The sequence below is a fragment of the Nyctereutes procyonoides genome, unplaced genomic scaffold (genome assembly GCF_905146905.1).
Source record: "Nyctereutes procyonoides isolate TBG_1078 unplaced genomic scaffold, NYPRO_anot_genome, whole genome shotgun sequence".
In the NCBI taxonomy this organism is placed as follows: Eukaryota; Metazoa; Chordata; class Mammalia; order Carnivora; family Canidae; genus Nyctereutes; species Nyctereutes procyonoides.
In genome coordinates, this window is record NW_026575042.1 from 25,605,621 (window position 1) to 25,623,356 (window position 17,736).

The 17,736-nt window shown below is 40.3% G+C and overlaps 1 protein-coding gene across 1 annotated transcript in view; it reads left to right on the plus strand.

Annotated features, from left to right (window-relative positions):
* Window positions 1–3,105: 3,105 nt before the first annotated feature.
* Window positions 3,106–17,736, plus strand: part of TBC1D5 (TBC1 domain family member 5) — a 530,534-nt gene continuing 515,903 nt past the window's right edge. Inside the window, exon 1 of the mRNA XM_055321341.1 lies at window positions 3,106–3,225. The gene's annotated coding sequence lies outside the window, so the exon portion shown is untranslated. The remainder of the gene's footprint in view (window positions 3,226–17,736) is intronic.

The following is a 17,736-nucleotide window of genomic DNA, read 5'->3' on the forward strand; positions in this document are numbered from 1 at the left end:
ATCAGTGGGATGATTTATAGTTGTGAGACAAGGAAATTGAAGGGACCTCATGAACGATGGCTTTTTTTGCTGCTTTTCATATCAGGACCTACACTCCTACCTTACACATGCCTTATGGTAGAGATAATGTATGACTTCCTTGTAAAGTTCAAGGAGTTAATTATTTCTTCGGAATCCTCCAGCACAGTAGATAACATCTAAGGAGTGACTACATGGGGTCTTCATGAACGTTTTTCCAAGATTCCCTAGCTCCAGGGCATAAATGACTTATGGAAGACACTTAAAAAAAAAGATTTTATTTATTCATTGAATGAGAGATACAGAGAGATGCAGAGACATAGGCAGAGGGAGAAGCAGGCTTCCTGTAGGGAGCCCAGTGCAGGACTTCATCCCTGGGCCATTGGATCACACCCTGAGCTGAAGGCAGATGCTCAACTGCTGAGCCACCCAGGTGTCCCAACTTATGGAAGACACTTAAACACTCATCTTTGTTCCTGGATGCCTGAGAAGACAAGAGACCAGAGTCCTCAATAAAAATAATAGACACTAATAAAGATGAGACTCATTCTTTCCTTTCTGAGTCTTCCCGATGCTTTGTCTGCACTCAATGTCTTCAATAAACTCTGCTCTCACTTTCTCTTGGCTTGCATTTGATTTCTATCTTCTGCAAATCCAAGGACCCTCTTGGCTGGTCTTGTGGGAACCCCTCTGGGTCCTTGGACCCAGCTAGCCTGCATCAGTTGGAATGGGTTTGTAATCAGGAGATGTCTTAGTCAACCAGGACATGTTTATCTCTGTGCCTAGCCAATTTCAAGGCAACACACAGTTCTAATCTCAGCTAATCATCCATGAGATTGATGAGGTTGAAGGGTTTGTGCCTGACCTTGCCAGCAGGTTCAGGCAAAAAGGGAAAGGTCTGTGTTTGGTCTTGTCACAGGTAAACAAGAAGTCATCTAGTCTTTTGAGGAAGAGTCTCACCTAAGTCATATGGCAAAGGCTTGTTCTATGTGGTAAGCTATTTCCCAGAACACAGTTGGGTAGGAGGATTTCTTAATTATTTTTTTTCCATGAGTACAGGTCCAGTAAATTTCATTGTTGTCACTGCAAAGTCTTCTTAAGGCCTCAGCCTGGAACTGGCAGTGATTTATGCCATATTCTATTGGTTAAAGCAGTGCCAGGTCTGGCCCACACTCAAGGGGAGGGTATTACACAAGGGCATGAATATTGGGGTTCATCATAGGCCACCAAAATACAGTCTTTCACAGAGTCTGAACCTTGGACTGGATACTTAGAATGGGATGCTACTAGCATATCCTAGGTGGTAGCTGCAACTATCAGGTGGGATCACTGTGTGTGTGCGTATACATTGGTAAGTGTAGGAAAAAGTCCACCAACATTTCAGATTGGAGGCTCGAGGGTTGTGATTTTCCTATTTTCTAGTTTCTCAGATGCCCTTGTCAATACCGATTCTTGATTAACATTTATCCCAACATTTTCTGGAATTTCGCTGCTAGTTGTATTTCTTGAACGTCATCTCAGTGTTCACTTAGTTTAATGGCAATGATGACCGGACTTAGCCAGAACTGCCAGTTAGTAAGCTTTTACATTTTAATTACTTGCTCTGATTAGACCTGGCGAGAGGCATTAACTTAACCTGTCCAGCTCCTGCAACAAAAAGGGCCAGTAGAGAGGGAATCCCTGTGTGAAGGGGGGGAGGGGTAGTGTTTGTGAAGAAAGGTCTCCCACATAGGGACCCTCAGTAGAAGCTAGCTAACCTTTGGAAATTTGATCTTCCTCTGCCTTGGTTTCCTTCTTCCGAACTCAACAGTATTAGTTTCTTTCAGAACTCTTTGAGAAGATAGTCTAATAAAAGACCATAAATCTTTTTTACTAGGTGAAGCATTTACCACTCTAATTAGCATTCCCATTCGAAGGCTTTCATAGTCAAGAAACAAACACCAGCGGGATCCCTGGGTGGCGCAGCGGTTTGGCGCCTGCCTTTGGCCCAGGGCGCGATCCTGGAGACTCGGGATCGAATCCCACGTCGGGCTCCCGGTGCATGGAGCCTGCTTCTCCCTCTGCCTGTGTCTCTGCCTCTCTCTCTCTCTCTGTGACTATCATAAATAAATAAAAAAATTAAAAAAAAAACCAAACACCAGCATTCCATGCGCTAGGGTTGAAGGGAGTCAATCTTAAATCATGAGTAAGCAGAGGTGATGGACCTAAAGCGTTTAGGCATTGCCTGTGTTCTGATAATCCGTCATCAGAACTTTACTGAGGTACCATCATGCTAAAGATACTGTCCTAGGTTTTATGAACAGAGATAGAGTCCAAGCCTAGCATAGTGGATTTGCTAAAAAAAAAAAAAAAAAAAAAAAGCTCTTATTTATGGGTTGTGCCAAAGTAGGTCTGCACAAAATGTTGATGACACCCCCACAGCAGAGTAGACTACGCTTCAGAGTAAGAGGCAGGCTGGGTCCTGGAGCATGTATGGAGAGGAGTCTACTGGGCAGTAGAAAGGCCATCGACGGGCAAGAAGATAATGTAAATTCTGAGGCAGGCGGACCAGCCTCTTAGTTTCCCAGAGGCTGACAGCTCTCAGTCCCACCCTGGGAGGGTGGTGGTGGGTGCGAGGGCCGGAGTCCCCGAGGCAGGCCCCTAAAGCTGCAGCTGCACGCCGACGGGGTGCAGGAGGACAAGGAGAAAGTTTGGGAAGGGAGGGGGCGGGGCGAGCCCTCTGGCGCATGCGCGTGGCAGCGGGCCGGCTCAGCGGGGGGTTTGGCCTGCGGCTCGCTCCCCGCGTCGCGCCCCGCGTGTCCCCACACACTGAGCCCCGAGAGCGAGCGCGTCGCGCGCCCGCGCACCTCCCGGCCGGGCGGACCGGCGGGCGGGCGGGCGGGCGGGCGGGCGCCTGCGCACGAGCGTCCCGGGCGCCGGAGCCGCGGGGTTATTAGAGGTGGAGCGCGGGGAGGGCGCGCGGCAGGAGGCGGCCGCCGTGACGGCGCGGGCGTGGTCACGTGCTCGCTGGTCACCGCCGCCGCCGCCCCCCCCCCCTCCCGCCCTGTTCTCTGTCTGGTCGGGCCGGGCCCGGCCGGTTCCGCGAGCGCCCGGCAGAGACTGAGGGAGAGAGAGAGAAAGAGGAGGAGGGGAGGAGGAGGAGGAGGAGGAGGAGGAGGAGGAGGAGGATTCAGGGAATAGGAGCTGGGGAGCCCTGCTGCGCCACAGGTAAAACAAGATGATGATGATGATGATGATCGTAAAAAAGCCTGCGCCCCCTCCCCCGCGCGAGCGCCTCCGCCTCCCTCCAGCGCAGCCCCCACGTGCAGCCGCCGCCGCCGCCGCCGCCGCCCCCGCCGCCCGCAGCGCCTCTCGGAGGGCCCGAGGCCGCCGCCGCCGCCGCCGCCGTCCTCGCCCGTGCGCCTCCCGGGTCGGCGTGGGGCCGGGCGCGGGAGGGGGCTCCCGGCCGCCGGCCCCGCCTCGGGGGCCCGGGCTCGATCGAGGCTGCAAGGCCGGCTGCGGCGGGAGCGCGGAGCCCCGGGCCCGGCGGCCGCTCGCCCTCCTACTTGGTCACTCTTCCTGCTGGTGTCAGCCCCGGGCGCGCGGCGCGCTTCCTCCGCAGGCCGGAAGCGGAGCGGGCCCCGGAACCCCCGAACCTCGGAAAAGGCAGCCTTTAGACTCAGGGAGGCTTATCCACCTTGGAGGGCAGGAACGCGTTTTCGTGCGAATTGACGCTTATTCACCTGTAAGAGAACATGCCAGTCGAGGCCTCTTAGGGATCTGAGACAAACTTTGTGCAAGTTGATCTCCCCCCGCCCCCTCCCCCACCCGCACCCCCCACCCCTTCCCCTACTTTTTCCTGCAGGAACGAACACAAACCTCCTAAAACAGTTTTTGGTTCTGCAGACGACTTAGGGTTGGTTCAGTGCCAGTTTTGGTTTCAGAATATGATTTGAAAGTTCACAGCCTTCAGATTTTTTTTTTTCTTTCTTTCTTTCTTCTTCCTGAATAACGATTTTTCGGGAATGAGTTGTGTGTATCGAGGCCGAATTGTACTGAATCCTGAAATTGTAGCGTCCACGTTGCGCAGCTTTGGGCCTGATCGCGTGCAGATTTCTAGAATTAGTCATTATTTGTACTCCTCGTACGACAAAATACAGCACCAAGGAAACTGCTAGTGTGCTGTTGCGCGACATACTGACTTGAAGCAGGAAGTATTAAATGTAGGCATTGTTGAAAATAAACCTTTGAACACTTAAATTCCTTTATATGTTGGCCATTTCCCTTAACTGAACTCCTCTGATTCCACGTCTTGGAATTTTCATGCTACACCCCTGAACTCAAATATGAACTTGAGCATTTAAAATTTTTACAGCTCTCTGCAGTAGAGTCCAAGCAAGTGCTTCTCAAACTTTCATGTGCATAGGGATCCCTTGGGGCCGGTGTTTAAAACTGCACATTCCGATTTAGTAGATCTGTGATGCATCTTGATACTCTGCATTTCCTTAGGGCTCCTAGGTGCTGCTGGGCGAGGAACAGTTGAGTAGCAAGGGTGTGGATAATGAGTATGCTAAGAAATAAAATGATGTGTCCACGAATAAGTGTCTTAATTCATCCTGAGTGTAGAGGTGACAAGAGAAGGGGCAAAAAGGCAGGATGGACTGAGAAAGTTCACATCAGGGCCATCCTTGATGAAGACTGAGCATGCTATTTTGGGATACCAGGAGAGGGGATAGTTGGACTGGGGAAAATTGCCCCAACCTGTAGGAGTGCAGGCACCAGGAGAGGGGATAGTTGGACTGGGGAAAATTGCACCCAACCTGTGGTGCTTACCTCACCTGGCTTACCTCCTGGTGTCTCTGAATCCATTGCTGGGATGAAATTTTCTTTTATTAGTGAAAGTATCGAGTGTTTGCTTTCTCTTTCAGACAACAGCCACAATTGAGCAATGCATTTCAGAGCCTTGGAGGCTAACTTGTAAAGAATTTAGGGTTTCAGCCTGTTGAAGTTATCCTAAATGGGTTCAGATTTTTCCCCCAACCTAATTAAGAATGTAAATTGAAAGTATCATACTTCACCTCATACTTTGTCTGTAAAAATATCTACTTTTTAAAAGCTTTATTGAACTGTAACATCAGTTACTTTCAGCATCGTAATTTTTAAGGTCTTTATTCTAGTCCTTACTTTACCGTTATTTCATGTTCTTAAATAATACTTATGGCTGTGCTTTTGAAGCATGAAGTGCCAGTGTTTATTTATCTTTTTTTTTTTTCTTAAAGATTTTATTTATTTATTCATCAGAGACAGAGACAGAGAGGGAGAGGGAGGGGTGGAGAAGCAGGCTCCATGCAGGGAGCCTGATCCTGGGACCCAATCCTGGGACTCCATCCTGGGACTCCAGGATCACACCCTAGGCGGAAGGCAGCGCTAAACCTCCAAGCCACCCAGGGATCCCCGCACTTTATGTATCTTAACTCACGTGATGCTCGCAAAAATCTTTAAGGAAACTGAACTAGAGAGAGAGTAAAATAGCTGAGACTCTGGCGGGCTGACTCTAGAGTCCATGCTTTAATAATCTTCTTGCAGTTTTTTTGGTGAAGAAAATAAATTAATGACGCTTTTTAAAATCTCCTTTTCATAGTATTATTAAAAATTATGAGCTTAACTTTAATTTTAAAGTCCAGACTTGTCATCTTTTTAAGTTCCCCCCATCATATTCCAGTTTAAAATAAAAACTTGCCTCAATGCTTGTAATCTTTTCTGAATAAGATACTGAAATTTGCAAAGCTTTGTTTGCACCTGTTTGCCAGACCAGTCTCAAGTCTCTAAGTCACCATTAAATGTGAAAGTAGTGTCTATTTCCTTTTGACCCTGCAAGTTTTCGTTCTTCATTCTGTATGCCTGTCTTCCACCCTTTCCCCCCCCTCTACACATACATAGTGCATACATAGATTTATCCTGTATTTGTTATACTAACATTTAGGATTTTGGGGGGGATTGATGGGTCACTGACTTTTCATTTGGCCAGTAAGGATGATAACAATTTAAACATGAGTCATTGTTACCATATCTTAACAATGAAAAAGTAATAAGGACAATCTCAGTGTCCTTTTGTCTCCACTCACTGAAAGCTTTGACCTATATCAACACCAGTCTGAGGATTGGTGCTTAGACACTTGGTCTAAGACATTTCTCTTAACTTGGACAGATGATTAGAATGGCAGTAATATTACAGTTGTGTACTGGAACTTGAGAAGTGAGATTTTGTGGGTGCGGGCAGTTGTGGGAGGGGGAAGTGAGAGGAAAGGGCATATGGGCTGATTCCAGGAGCATTAATTTTCCGTTAACTTGGATAATCCTTTGGGAAGAAAGTCGGTATGACAACAAATCCCTGTTGTAAATATTTTCTCAAAGTTCATACTCTGTTGTGATGTCTGTTGTAATGTTATGCTGGACAGTTACTTAGCCTTATAGTGCCCCACTTTTCTCAACTTAAAAATGTGGATAATAATAGTACCTCAGAAAATTGCTTTGAGGATTAAATGAGTGTATATATATGTATGTATGTGTGAGTATAGCATATGTACATATACATAATGCTTGGTGTCTGACACATAGTTAATGCTGTCATGTAAGTGTTAGGTACTGTGTTTTACTATGGGTAATCTACAGTGTGGTTGATCATACATAATCAAGACTGACTGTAATTGAATAACTTTAATGGAAATCGTACATTTATTTGGCATAAAGCTGTATGGGCCAGCAAAACAGAAAGTTTGTACTTTTTGGATTAAATATAAAATTGGTATAGTAATGCTCTTAGGGAATTAAATATGAATGAATACGGTCTGGTTGCTCTGATCTTCCAAAAACAAGGAAGTCAGTAAGAAATAAAAGATGTTTTTGGTGGTGATAGGAAAGGATTGGTTTAAAATTTTCTTTTTTTTTTTTAATTTTATTTATTTATTCATGAGAGAAACACACACACACACGCACACACACCAGAGGATGAGAGAGAGAGGCAGAGGGAGAAGCAGGCTCCAGGCAGGGAGCCTGACATGGGACTTGATCCCAGATCTCCAGGATCATGCCCTGGGCTGAAGGCGGCGCTAAACTGCTGAGCCACCTGGGCTTCCCCTTTTTTTTTTTTTTTTTTAAATTTTATTGGTTTAAGATTTTCAAGTGTACTGTTATGAGCCTAGAACACGGTAACCTTATTTTATTTCTTTTTTTTTTTTTAAAGATTCTTTTTTTTTGGGGGATCCCTGGGTGGCGCAGTGGTTTGGCGCCTGCCTTTGGCCCAGGGCGCGATCCTGGAGACCTGGAATCGAATCCCACGTCGGGCTCCTGGTGCATGGAGCCTGCTTCTCCCTCTGCCTGTGTCTCTGCCTCTCTCTCTCTCTCTCTCTGTGTGTGTGTGTGTGTGACTATCATAAATAAAAAAATAAAAAAAATTTAAAAACAAATTCTTTTTTTTTTTAAGATTTTATTAATTCATGATAGAGAGAGAGAGGCAGAGACACAGGCAGAGGGAGAAGCAGGCTCCATGCAGGGAACCCGACATGGGACTTGATCCTAGGTCTCCAGGATTGCACCCTGGGCTGAAGGCAGCTCTAAACTGCTGAGCCACCCGGGCTGCCCGGTAACCTTATTTCTGAAGGCTTTTCTGACTATAACTTTTACCTCCCTCTGCCGACTCCTTTGCTCCTTAAATTAATCCATCTGTCCTGACATACTCCAGACCTGATCTACAGCCCCTTATCTAAAAACCCATGGTAGCATATATGTCTCAGAAGGAAAATTTTGGGAATTTAGAAAATCAATATGGTGCATATACCATATATCATGAAACCTGTGCATAGGAACAATCACCCCATAGTTGTACACATTAATACAGGATTTGTGTGTCAACATTTTATATCGTTAGCACCTGTTATAGGACCTAGCATGCAGTAGATGCTCATTAAATGTCCACTAGTTCAAATGAAAAACATGTAAAGATAGTATCGTTCATTGTTCTGTGCTACATGTGATGTCTTTGACTGACTCTGTGAAAATATTTAGTAAGTGCAGATTTTTCATCTTAACTCAGTTGCTGATTATTGGGTTACTTTTCTGAGATAAATAAACTTAAGAGATTTGAAATAGGCATTATAGATGATTGGAAATTTTTATAAATTTGTGTTGACAAGAATGCTTACTTTTTACCTTTATGGATCTTGAAGTCTACATTTAGAAGAATGGTTTACTTTTAAAAAATGAGTGGATTTAGTTTTGTATGACAGATTAGTTGTGGTATAGCTAAAGATAATATTGCTGTATATGAATATCTTAGGTTGAATAATTGCAGTATGATAGCTTAGCCTGCCATTAGAAAAAAATTATTTTCTATTACAAAAGGTAATGCCTATTGTGAAAATTTTAGAAAAGCATGATCAAAAATAATGATCTGCACTATTGGCGATTTCTTAAGTTCTCTTTGGGGTTATATTGTCTTGAGAGAGGCTGAAAAAGAAAAGTCAGATTTGTATTGCAAGTAGTAGTTTAGAAAACCGAGTTGCAAATGTTGGTTAGCAGCAGTGTTTCTTTACTGTTACTAAACATCTAAGTGACATGAAAAGGTTGAACCAAAAGCGCTTTGGGTCTCTACTTCTAAATAATGTATCTTAAGAATAATTAGATCAGTGAGAAGTAAGCCCCCACTTCTCATGTAACCACCTTGGGGGAGAGGAGTTGTACCTGCTTTCTGATGGTGTAACACTGCAAGAAGACTGAGCCTAAGTTTACAGATTCTGGCTCCAGATGGGGGCATTCTGTTTGCTGGTAATTAGTGGGGATCCAAAAGGAATTACTAACATTCCCTCTCTTGCCACCCTGGTGAGATGGTGGATTGATTGCCCTGGCTTCCTGGTAGGGGTTGGGAGAGAAGGTGGAGTTGTTAGGAGATGGGTAGATAGTACAACTATTTCCCCTTTTGTCTACTGTATTGATTAAACTAGACTTCTTTTTCTACATGAGGTCCAGGAGTCTTGTAGTAAGAATGCTCGTTCTGATAAGTAGGTATGTATGGTGTAGGGAGACTTGGGATAAATTGCCTCCCCTCTCTAATCTTTATTATTCTTAATAGTTTAGGGGTTAATTTTAACCTATTTATCCTGTGTTGTGTGTGTGTATATGTGGATAAACATGTATGTGTTGATAATACCTATTTTTTTTTAACTAAAAGTGGATTTATGCTGTTTTGTTACTTGTGTTTCTCCTTTAATATTTTATATTACTAATGATGTTACTCTTCCACACAATTTTTCGTGGCTCCATGACTGTTTCATTGTATGAATGTACTGTTAGTAGTCCTCCATTCTTGGACACCTAGATTACTTTCAATCCTTACATGAAAAGCAGTGCTACACTGAATATTACGGTGGCTAATATCCTTTTGTGCCTATGCATTATTATTTATTTAGAAAAAATTATTAGTGGAATTATTAGTAGGTCAAAAGATATGCCCATGTTTAACACTTTTGAAACATGACCACGTTGCCTATCAGAAAGGTTGTACTATTTTTCCCTTAACTACAAAGCTGTTTGAGAGGCCCTGTACTTGCTGTTACAGAGCATTATCATCTTTTCTTTAACAGCTTCATTTTGGCATACTTAATACCTCCTTCTCTTCTGCCTTCTTATAGACCTTAACATTTATGTAGTTCTGTCTCATTCTTTCTTTATGAATCTTGTAGGCTTTTTCTGCCTTTTGTTTATGTAGCTATTAATTTATATTTTTAAACTATTTTTGGGCAGCCCGGGTGGCTCAGCGGTTTAGCACCGCTTTCAGCCCAGGGTGTGATCCTGGAGACCCGGGATCGAGTCTCATGTCAGGCTCTCTGCCTGTGTCTCTGCCGCCTCTCTCTCTCTCTCTCTCTGTCTTTCATAAATAAATAATCTTTAAAAAAATTAAAAAATAAACTATTTTTATAGTTTCAATTTAAACTTTGTGTTTAGCTCTTCCAGAACATGTTTAGTTATATAGTGTGAAGTAGAAGGTACTGAATTTTTGAGTTTTTGATTAGGTTTCTCAGTACTACTGAATAAATGATTGATTCTTTCTCTATGGATATCAGAAGATAGATCATTTTGTCTTCTGTTCAGTCCCACCATGTTTTACTTTTTATTGGTGGGAATGAGATTTTTCTTTGTGTGTGTGTGTATTTTTCCTACCTGTTCCTGCACAATAGAAGAGCCACTGATTTTTTTTTTTTGTGTGTGTGTGTATTTTGTAATTAGTCCCTTTCTAAGTCTATTTATTATAACCACTTTTTGGTTGATTCTCTTATATTTTCCAAACAGTTAAGCATACCATCTGAAACCAGCCATTTTTATAGAAGAGTTTTTTTTTTCTTTCATGATTAATTTTCATTTATGGAAATTGTGCTGGAATGATTTTCTTAATTTCATTGACTTGAAATGATTTGATATGATATCACTGTGAATTGATCTATCCAGTTCTCAGAAGGATTTAAAAATATTTGGAAAACTACCTCAAGTAATCTCTGTTATGGACTGAATGTGTTCCCCCAAAATTTGTATGTTGAAACCCTGTTCCCTCACTCTCCCATGTGATGGTATTAGGTGGTAAGCCTTTTGGGAAGTAATGAGGATTAGATGAGGTAATGAGGGTGGAGCCCTCACAAATGAGATTAGTGCCCTTGTAAGAGTTAAGAGAGTTTGCTTCCTTTCTTTGGCTTGTGAGGATACAGTAAGTCAGCAGTCTGCAAACTGGATGAAGGCCTTCCACCAGAACTTGACCTTTCTGGCCCTCTGATCTCAGAGTTCAGCTCCCAGAACTGTGAGAAAATCAGCTTCTGTTGTTTATAAGCCTTCTAGACTATGGTACTTTGTTATAGCAGCCAGAACTGATAATCTCTAAGGACCCTTCTGGCTCAGAAGTTTTGTGATTCTCCTTTTATGTCAAAATACTCATGGTAATATACACAACACTCTGGTACTTTTAAGTTAAAGTGCCTGCAGCTTCCTTTATAATTGTGATTGTAGATCTAGCTCCACTGCCCAAGCAATTATTCTGAGGTTTTACATTTTCATCTCCCTAGAGCTTGAAGATTTCTTTCTATGTGATTTGGCACAAATTAAAAGGGAATACTGATAGACTACAGGGATCAAATTGTGACATTGTTTATTTGCAGTATCAGGTATCCTGATTTTCTGTCTCTGGTCAGGTGGTATAATTTCCTACTTTTTATGGTGAGTTTTCTTTTCAAGCTGTGGTCTTGCTATGGTCTACTTAAAGTTCTCCAAGCCAAATAATGTAATTATCAGAACTGAGTGTTAGTGATAGACCAGGAAGCAGTGAAGATAGGACAAAATAGGAAAGGTAGGGAAAGGAAAGTGCCTGGTATGTAGCTCTTTTTTCTCTGCTCCCATGTCTACTCTCTGATTATCCTTTTGTACATCTTTACCCTTTTAATTTTCTGGCTTCCTGTTTATTCTCTAGATACACTTTATCTTTCAGAGAATAGCTCCACTACCTCCTTTCTACTTTACTGAGGAAGGAGTATAGATGCTTTCCCCCCATCTGCAAAGAAGTCTTGATCAGTAGTACCCTTGATTTCCTTCCTTTTTGTCACTAAAATTACCAGCATAGTGCCACCACCAGTGGCCATCATGCACCTTGCCTTACAAAGCGTGTGGCAAAACATTGATTAAACTTAGATTTCCTCATATAAAACCACTGTTTTGGAAGCATTAACAGAATGAAAGAGAGATACTTTATAAAGACATTGTCAGAGAATTGTAGGGTAATATCTGACTGGCTGAGGAGATAGTAAGAGATTAATGTCAAAGAAAAAGCTTCTGAAGAGTCTAATCTTAGATCTCCAACGCTGATTTCTTCTGTGAGCTTTAGATCTGTGTATCTGATTGCCTACTGGATAACTATTTTTGATGGCCCACAGAAAACTCATGTTCATAACATGTGCAACTGATTTTACCATCTTCTCTTACAAAACCTATTCCCTCTCCCAAGTTAATTATCTCAATGGATGACTCCACCATCTTTCTGGTTGTTGAAGCTGGAAACCTGGTAGACCTCTTTTATTCATCAAATCCTCATGTAACAGCATCAGTCTCAGTGAATTATAAGTCTTGAATCTGTTGTCTCTTTATGTCCACTACTTCTACTTTGGTATATTATCTCTAGATGATCATCTCTTGCCTTTGTTTCTGTAGGGTTTTCTGACTGGTGTCCCTGGAGCCAGGTGATCTTTAAGCCCTTTGTCCATTTTTGGGTTTTCGTTGTTTTTCAGAGCTCTTTGCATATTGTAGATTTTAACTCTTGGTGTATTTTATATATTGCATATATTTTCAATTTTGTCTTAATTTTGCTTATGCATTTTAAAAATTTTTATAAAGAATGATTAAATTTTATATAGTTTCACATACTAGTCTTTTTCTTTACTATTCTATTTCTTGGTAGAAACAAGATTGAACTCAGTTTCTTATTTGTCATCTTTTTACCACTTTGGCTACTCTTCCAATAGCTTCAAATACAGAATTTTTGTACATTACACATACTACTGGTAGAGAAAAAAAATCAATAGACTAATAAATTCCATAGCAGTTATACAGATATCTGTTTAGGAAATGAATTTCGGAATCTTGTCCATCTCTTAATGGTCTTATAATCGAATTGATCTGTTTTGGGATTTGGCAAAATTCTATCCTAGATTGTACCAGTAAATCAAGCTGAATAAAGAGTAATTGTTAAATCAATATTATACCTACCCACAAAATAAAACTTTTAGTGATTGAAATGTAAAAATATGAAGCTTATTAAAATTGTAGACAAGGTAATATGGTCAGCTATATTATATGGATAAGAAAATAATTAGAAATTAGAAATGCTAGAAATTTTTTTTCTTTAGGAGCAAACATGATAGTAAGAAATTACCGGGTCAAAATCTACATGAAAGCAGGAATTTAGAGAAGTAAGCAGAATGTTAAAACTGCTTTTCCTTTTAGGATATATGCCACATTCTAGTGAACCTTTAGTTTTGAGGGCCTCCCAAAGCACAGTGTAGAAATTAAAGCCCATATATGCCCAGGGAGGGAGGGCATCTAATAGGATATTCCCTTCCCTATAAAACTGGACTCCAGAAGAGCTATGGTCATAGAGTATGGTTAAACCAAGATTAAAACCCTTTTCATGTTCTTCCTCACAGGAGGCTATAAAAATATTTGCCTTGGACTTGAAAAAATACTTATTCCTAAGAAGTTATAACTGTAAGCTTTCATTTTTTTTTTTTTTTTTTTAGCTTTCACTCTTGATATGCAGTTCAAATTTAGTGTCACCTGGTCCAAAATGTGAATTTAACCTCAAAATGTGAATTTAAAGTGGTTCTCAGTGCCAGACAGAAGCAAATGAAAGCCCTCTCAGGTAGAATATATTTTTATCTTCGGTCCTAGGAAATTCTTACAATTTTCCAAAGAATTACCTCACAGTAAAATATAGCCAAGCACACAAGGAAATGAGGTACCATGAGTAAGAAGCAGCAGAAACAATTGACAGAAATGAACTCACAAAAACTTCAGATTTTGGAATCTGAAGATGATAAAACAACTGTTTATTATGTTTACTACAAAAAGATGGAAAATATCTGCAGGTAACAGGAAACTTGGGAGATTTGAGAAAGACCTGAACAAAACTTATAGAAATAAAAAATACAGTAATTATAATGAAAAACTCAGTGACACTCAGTGGAGTGTCAGGGTAGCTGAATCAGTTAAGCATCTGACTCTTAATTTTGGCTAGGATCATGATTAGGATGGTGAGATCGAGCCCCATGTTGGGCTGTGCTCAGTGCAGAGTCTGTCCCTCTTCCTCTGCTCCTCCCCCTACTTGTGTGTGCTCTCTCTTTCTTTGAAATAGAATCTTAAAAAAAAAAAAAAAACTCAGTGGATGTGGTTAGTAAGTAGTAGATTAAATACAACGAAAGAGAACCCATGTACTGGACATAAATGGTTCAGAATGTAGCACAGAAAGACAAGGGAATGGGTAAAAAGAAAGATGACAGTGTATAGAACATAGAAGGTGAAGATATGACAGTATTTCATCAGTTTTCATTAGCTTTCTAATTGTAGAAAGGAGGGGCATCTGGGTAGCCCCGTTGGTTAAGTGTCTGCCTTCGGCTACAAGGTCATGATCTTAAGGTCCTGGTATTGAGTCCTGCTGAGCAGGGATCCTGCTTCTCCCTCTGCCCCTCCCCATGCCCCCACTCGTGTTCTCTCTCTCACTTTCTCTCAAAAAAAATCTTTAAAAAATAAACTGTTCTTAGAAGGGAGAAATAATAGGAAAGGAAGCAGTGTTTGAAGAGAGAATGAGCATTTTTCAGGGCTGAGAAAAACACCAGCCCACGAATTTAAGAAGTGCTGAGAATTTTAAACACACCTCTAGACATATCATAGTAACATGGAGAACACCAGAAACAGAGAATATCTTAAAAGTTGTCAGAGAACAAAAGATGGATTACCTTTTAAGTAACTGTAGCAGCTATACCAACAGCTGACTGCTCAGGAGCAGAAATGGAAGCCAGAAAACAGTGAGGTAATAGCTCCATGTGCTGGGAACAAGTTGCCAACATAGTATTCTATAATTAATGAAAATAACTTTCAAGAAGCAGGGTGGAATAATGACATTTTCAGATGGAAGTGTAAAATATTTTCTGTGAGGAAAATGTGAAGGAAATGTATAGATCCATTTTTCTGGTTGATCCTAGTATTTAGAATGAAGACTTAACATAATCAATTTTGAGCTTCACGTAAGTTATTTTCTTCTTAGAAAGTTGTTCTGTTTGCATTTAGTAAACAGAGCTGCTGTTTGGCAATACTTTTTTACCAATATATTTTTCCAACTTTTGGATCTTCGATCTATTTAGAATCTTCAGTATTGTTGTAGGAAGTCTTTTGTGATAATTAATGCATGCCTTTAAGTCTTGCTGAACCAGTGATGCAATTTGTAATATTCATATTTGAAATTTCGTTGAGTCAAACCAAGAAGGATTTGGAGAAAATTGTGTCCTGGTATTCATAAAAATAATTCCTGTAAACGACTTTATTCTTATCTTCCAGTCCTAAATACAAATTTCTGGAGAAAAAAAAAGTGGAAGTTTTAATTTTATTTATTTTTATTTTTTTAAAAATTTTTATTTATTTATTCATGAGAGACACAGGCAGAGGGAGAAGCAGGTTCCATGCAGGGAGCCTGACGTGGGACTCGATCCCGGGACTCCAAGATCACACTCTGGGCCAAAGGCAGTGCTAAACCGCTGAGCCACCGGGCTGCCCTATTTTTTTTTTAATTTAAATTCAATTTGCAAACATATAGTATGACACCAGTGCTCATCCCGTCAAGTGCCCTCCTTAGTGCCCATCATCCAGCTACCCCATCCCCCCACCCACTTCCCCTTCTGCAACCCTTTGTTTCCCAGAGTTAGGAGTCTCTCATGGTTTGTCTCCCCCTCTAATTTTTCCCACTCAGTTCTCCTCCTTTCTCTTATAGTCCCTTTTCTTCTTTTCTTTTCTTTTCTTTAAGATTTTATTTATTTATTCATGAGAGAGGCAGAGGGAGAAGCAGGCTCCCCAAGGGGAGCTCGATGCAGGACTCGATCCTAGGATCCCGGGACCATGACTTGAGCCAAAGGCCGATGCTCAACCACTCAGTACACCCAGGCACCCCTCTTATAATCCCTTTCACTATTTCTTATATTCTACATATGAGTGAAAGATTGTTTTTTTAAACCCATGAATAAGATTAGCATAAATGTGAGTCTACAGTGGCAGGAATAGCAAACAGACTTTAAAGTTAAATGGACCTGGATTAGAATCTGGTTCTACCATTTAGTAATTCAGTCTTGATGTTGTGACTCTAACCTTCTGATCCTTAGTTTTCTCATTTGGAGTATAGGGATAATACTACTTGGCAAGTGTACAGTGAGGAATAGAGTAGTGCTTGTAAAAAGCACCAAATACAGTTCTGTGGCTCTTGTTGGGTTCTCAGCTAATTGTTACTAATGAGTAACACAGACGAATGAATTGAATCTGGCAAGGAATTGTTTACTGTGCAAGTAATATAAAAGAGTTAATCATATTTCTAATGCTGAAGAGTCATGGACATTGATCATAATAATCTTTGAAGTTCAGAAATTGTCAGAATGTGGCTTCACTTACTGATTTGCTGATTAATTTTACACCAGATCAGCTGTTTATGTTACCTACAAATTAGGCAGCTATACGTTTTTCATGGCAGGTAACATGGCAAGATGAAATCAATGACTTTCTATAGAAAGTTAAAAAAAAATTGCCAGACACAACACACACAGTATATATTTATATCTATGTATATGAGTGGTTTCTATTTATATTTATTTATATATACTTCTATTTCCTGAGGTTGAAGTTCATTATGACAGTGATTTATGGTCTACCTGAATATTTTAGTAATTCATTCCACAAAATGTTTATAAAGAAGGTGCTTAAAACTTTATACTGTACTTTTCAGAAGTTAAATAAATCTGTTGGCCTCTAGTAATTTAGAGTAAGAGCCATCAGCGGATTCTAATTATTGTTATTTGAATTGAGAATCTGACTTCTATAAAATATTTAGACCTAGATTTTTCGTTTTCTTTTTTCCCCCTTCTTGTTGTTTGTAATCAAGAGGTGATATAGAATCTTTTATGATGTGGGATTACTTGTGCAGTTTGCAAATTATTTTCCAATTTTTTATTCTTTATTCAATATTTAGACATTTCCCCTCATTGAGTAGTGATAACTATATAGAGCATATTAGTTGATGCATTTTTAAACCATCCTTCTTATAGCAAACTTTAAAAATGATATAATGAAGACAATTCAGGAGTTTTTATATTTGGAACTTGACAGTTTTAGAATGTTGGTTATTATAGTAGTATATTTGTAGTTTTTGGGTTTTTTTTTCAAGTTACAAAGACAATGACTAAAAACAAATTAGGCATTTCTTGTCTTTCAGGAAATTCTAGGATCGCCAAATACTTTGAAAATGATTTGGGTAAAGATAGCAAAAACAACTTTATCTAAATACAAGTGCAAATGCTTCCTGTTAAACATTTAACTGTTTTAATTTTCTTGATTTATGTTAGACACTCATGTGATGCAGAAATTGAGCAGCAGCAAATTTTTGTGCAGTTAGATCATGTGATATTGGTCTTCCTCCAGTGCTGCTTTTGATCTTGGAGGTAATCCCTTGTAATCACAAACTTTAAAGAACCTTAAGATTATACTTTCTAAGCTGATATATTTTGCATTAGTAAAAATATATAGGATTAGAAAAGACACTGTATGAAACTCATGTAGATTTTTTTTTCTTGTTTACATTTGACTTTGTGTTTCATATTTTGAGCTTTGGTTGTTTATATTCCACAGGCTGATAATTTCTTTTTAACTAGTGGTTGTACTATGTGAAAAATTATAGGTTAAACTTGAATGAGCCCCTGTTTTGTTTTGTCTTTTATCTCTTCCAGTCTTTTATATTTTGAAAATGAGTGTTATTCCATGATATCAAACTCTCTGTGAATCAGTTATTCCTCATGACAATAGAAATTGTTACTATAGTTTTTAAGTCAGGATTTATTCATATATCTCTTTGGTGCTCTAGTTTGACCTTTTTGCAGAACTGAAGAGGTTTGTAGGCACAAT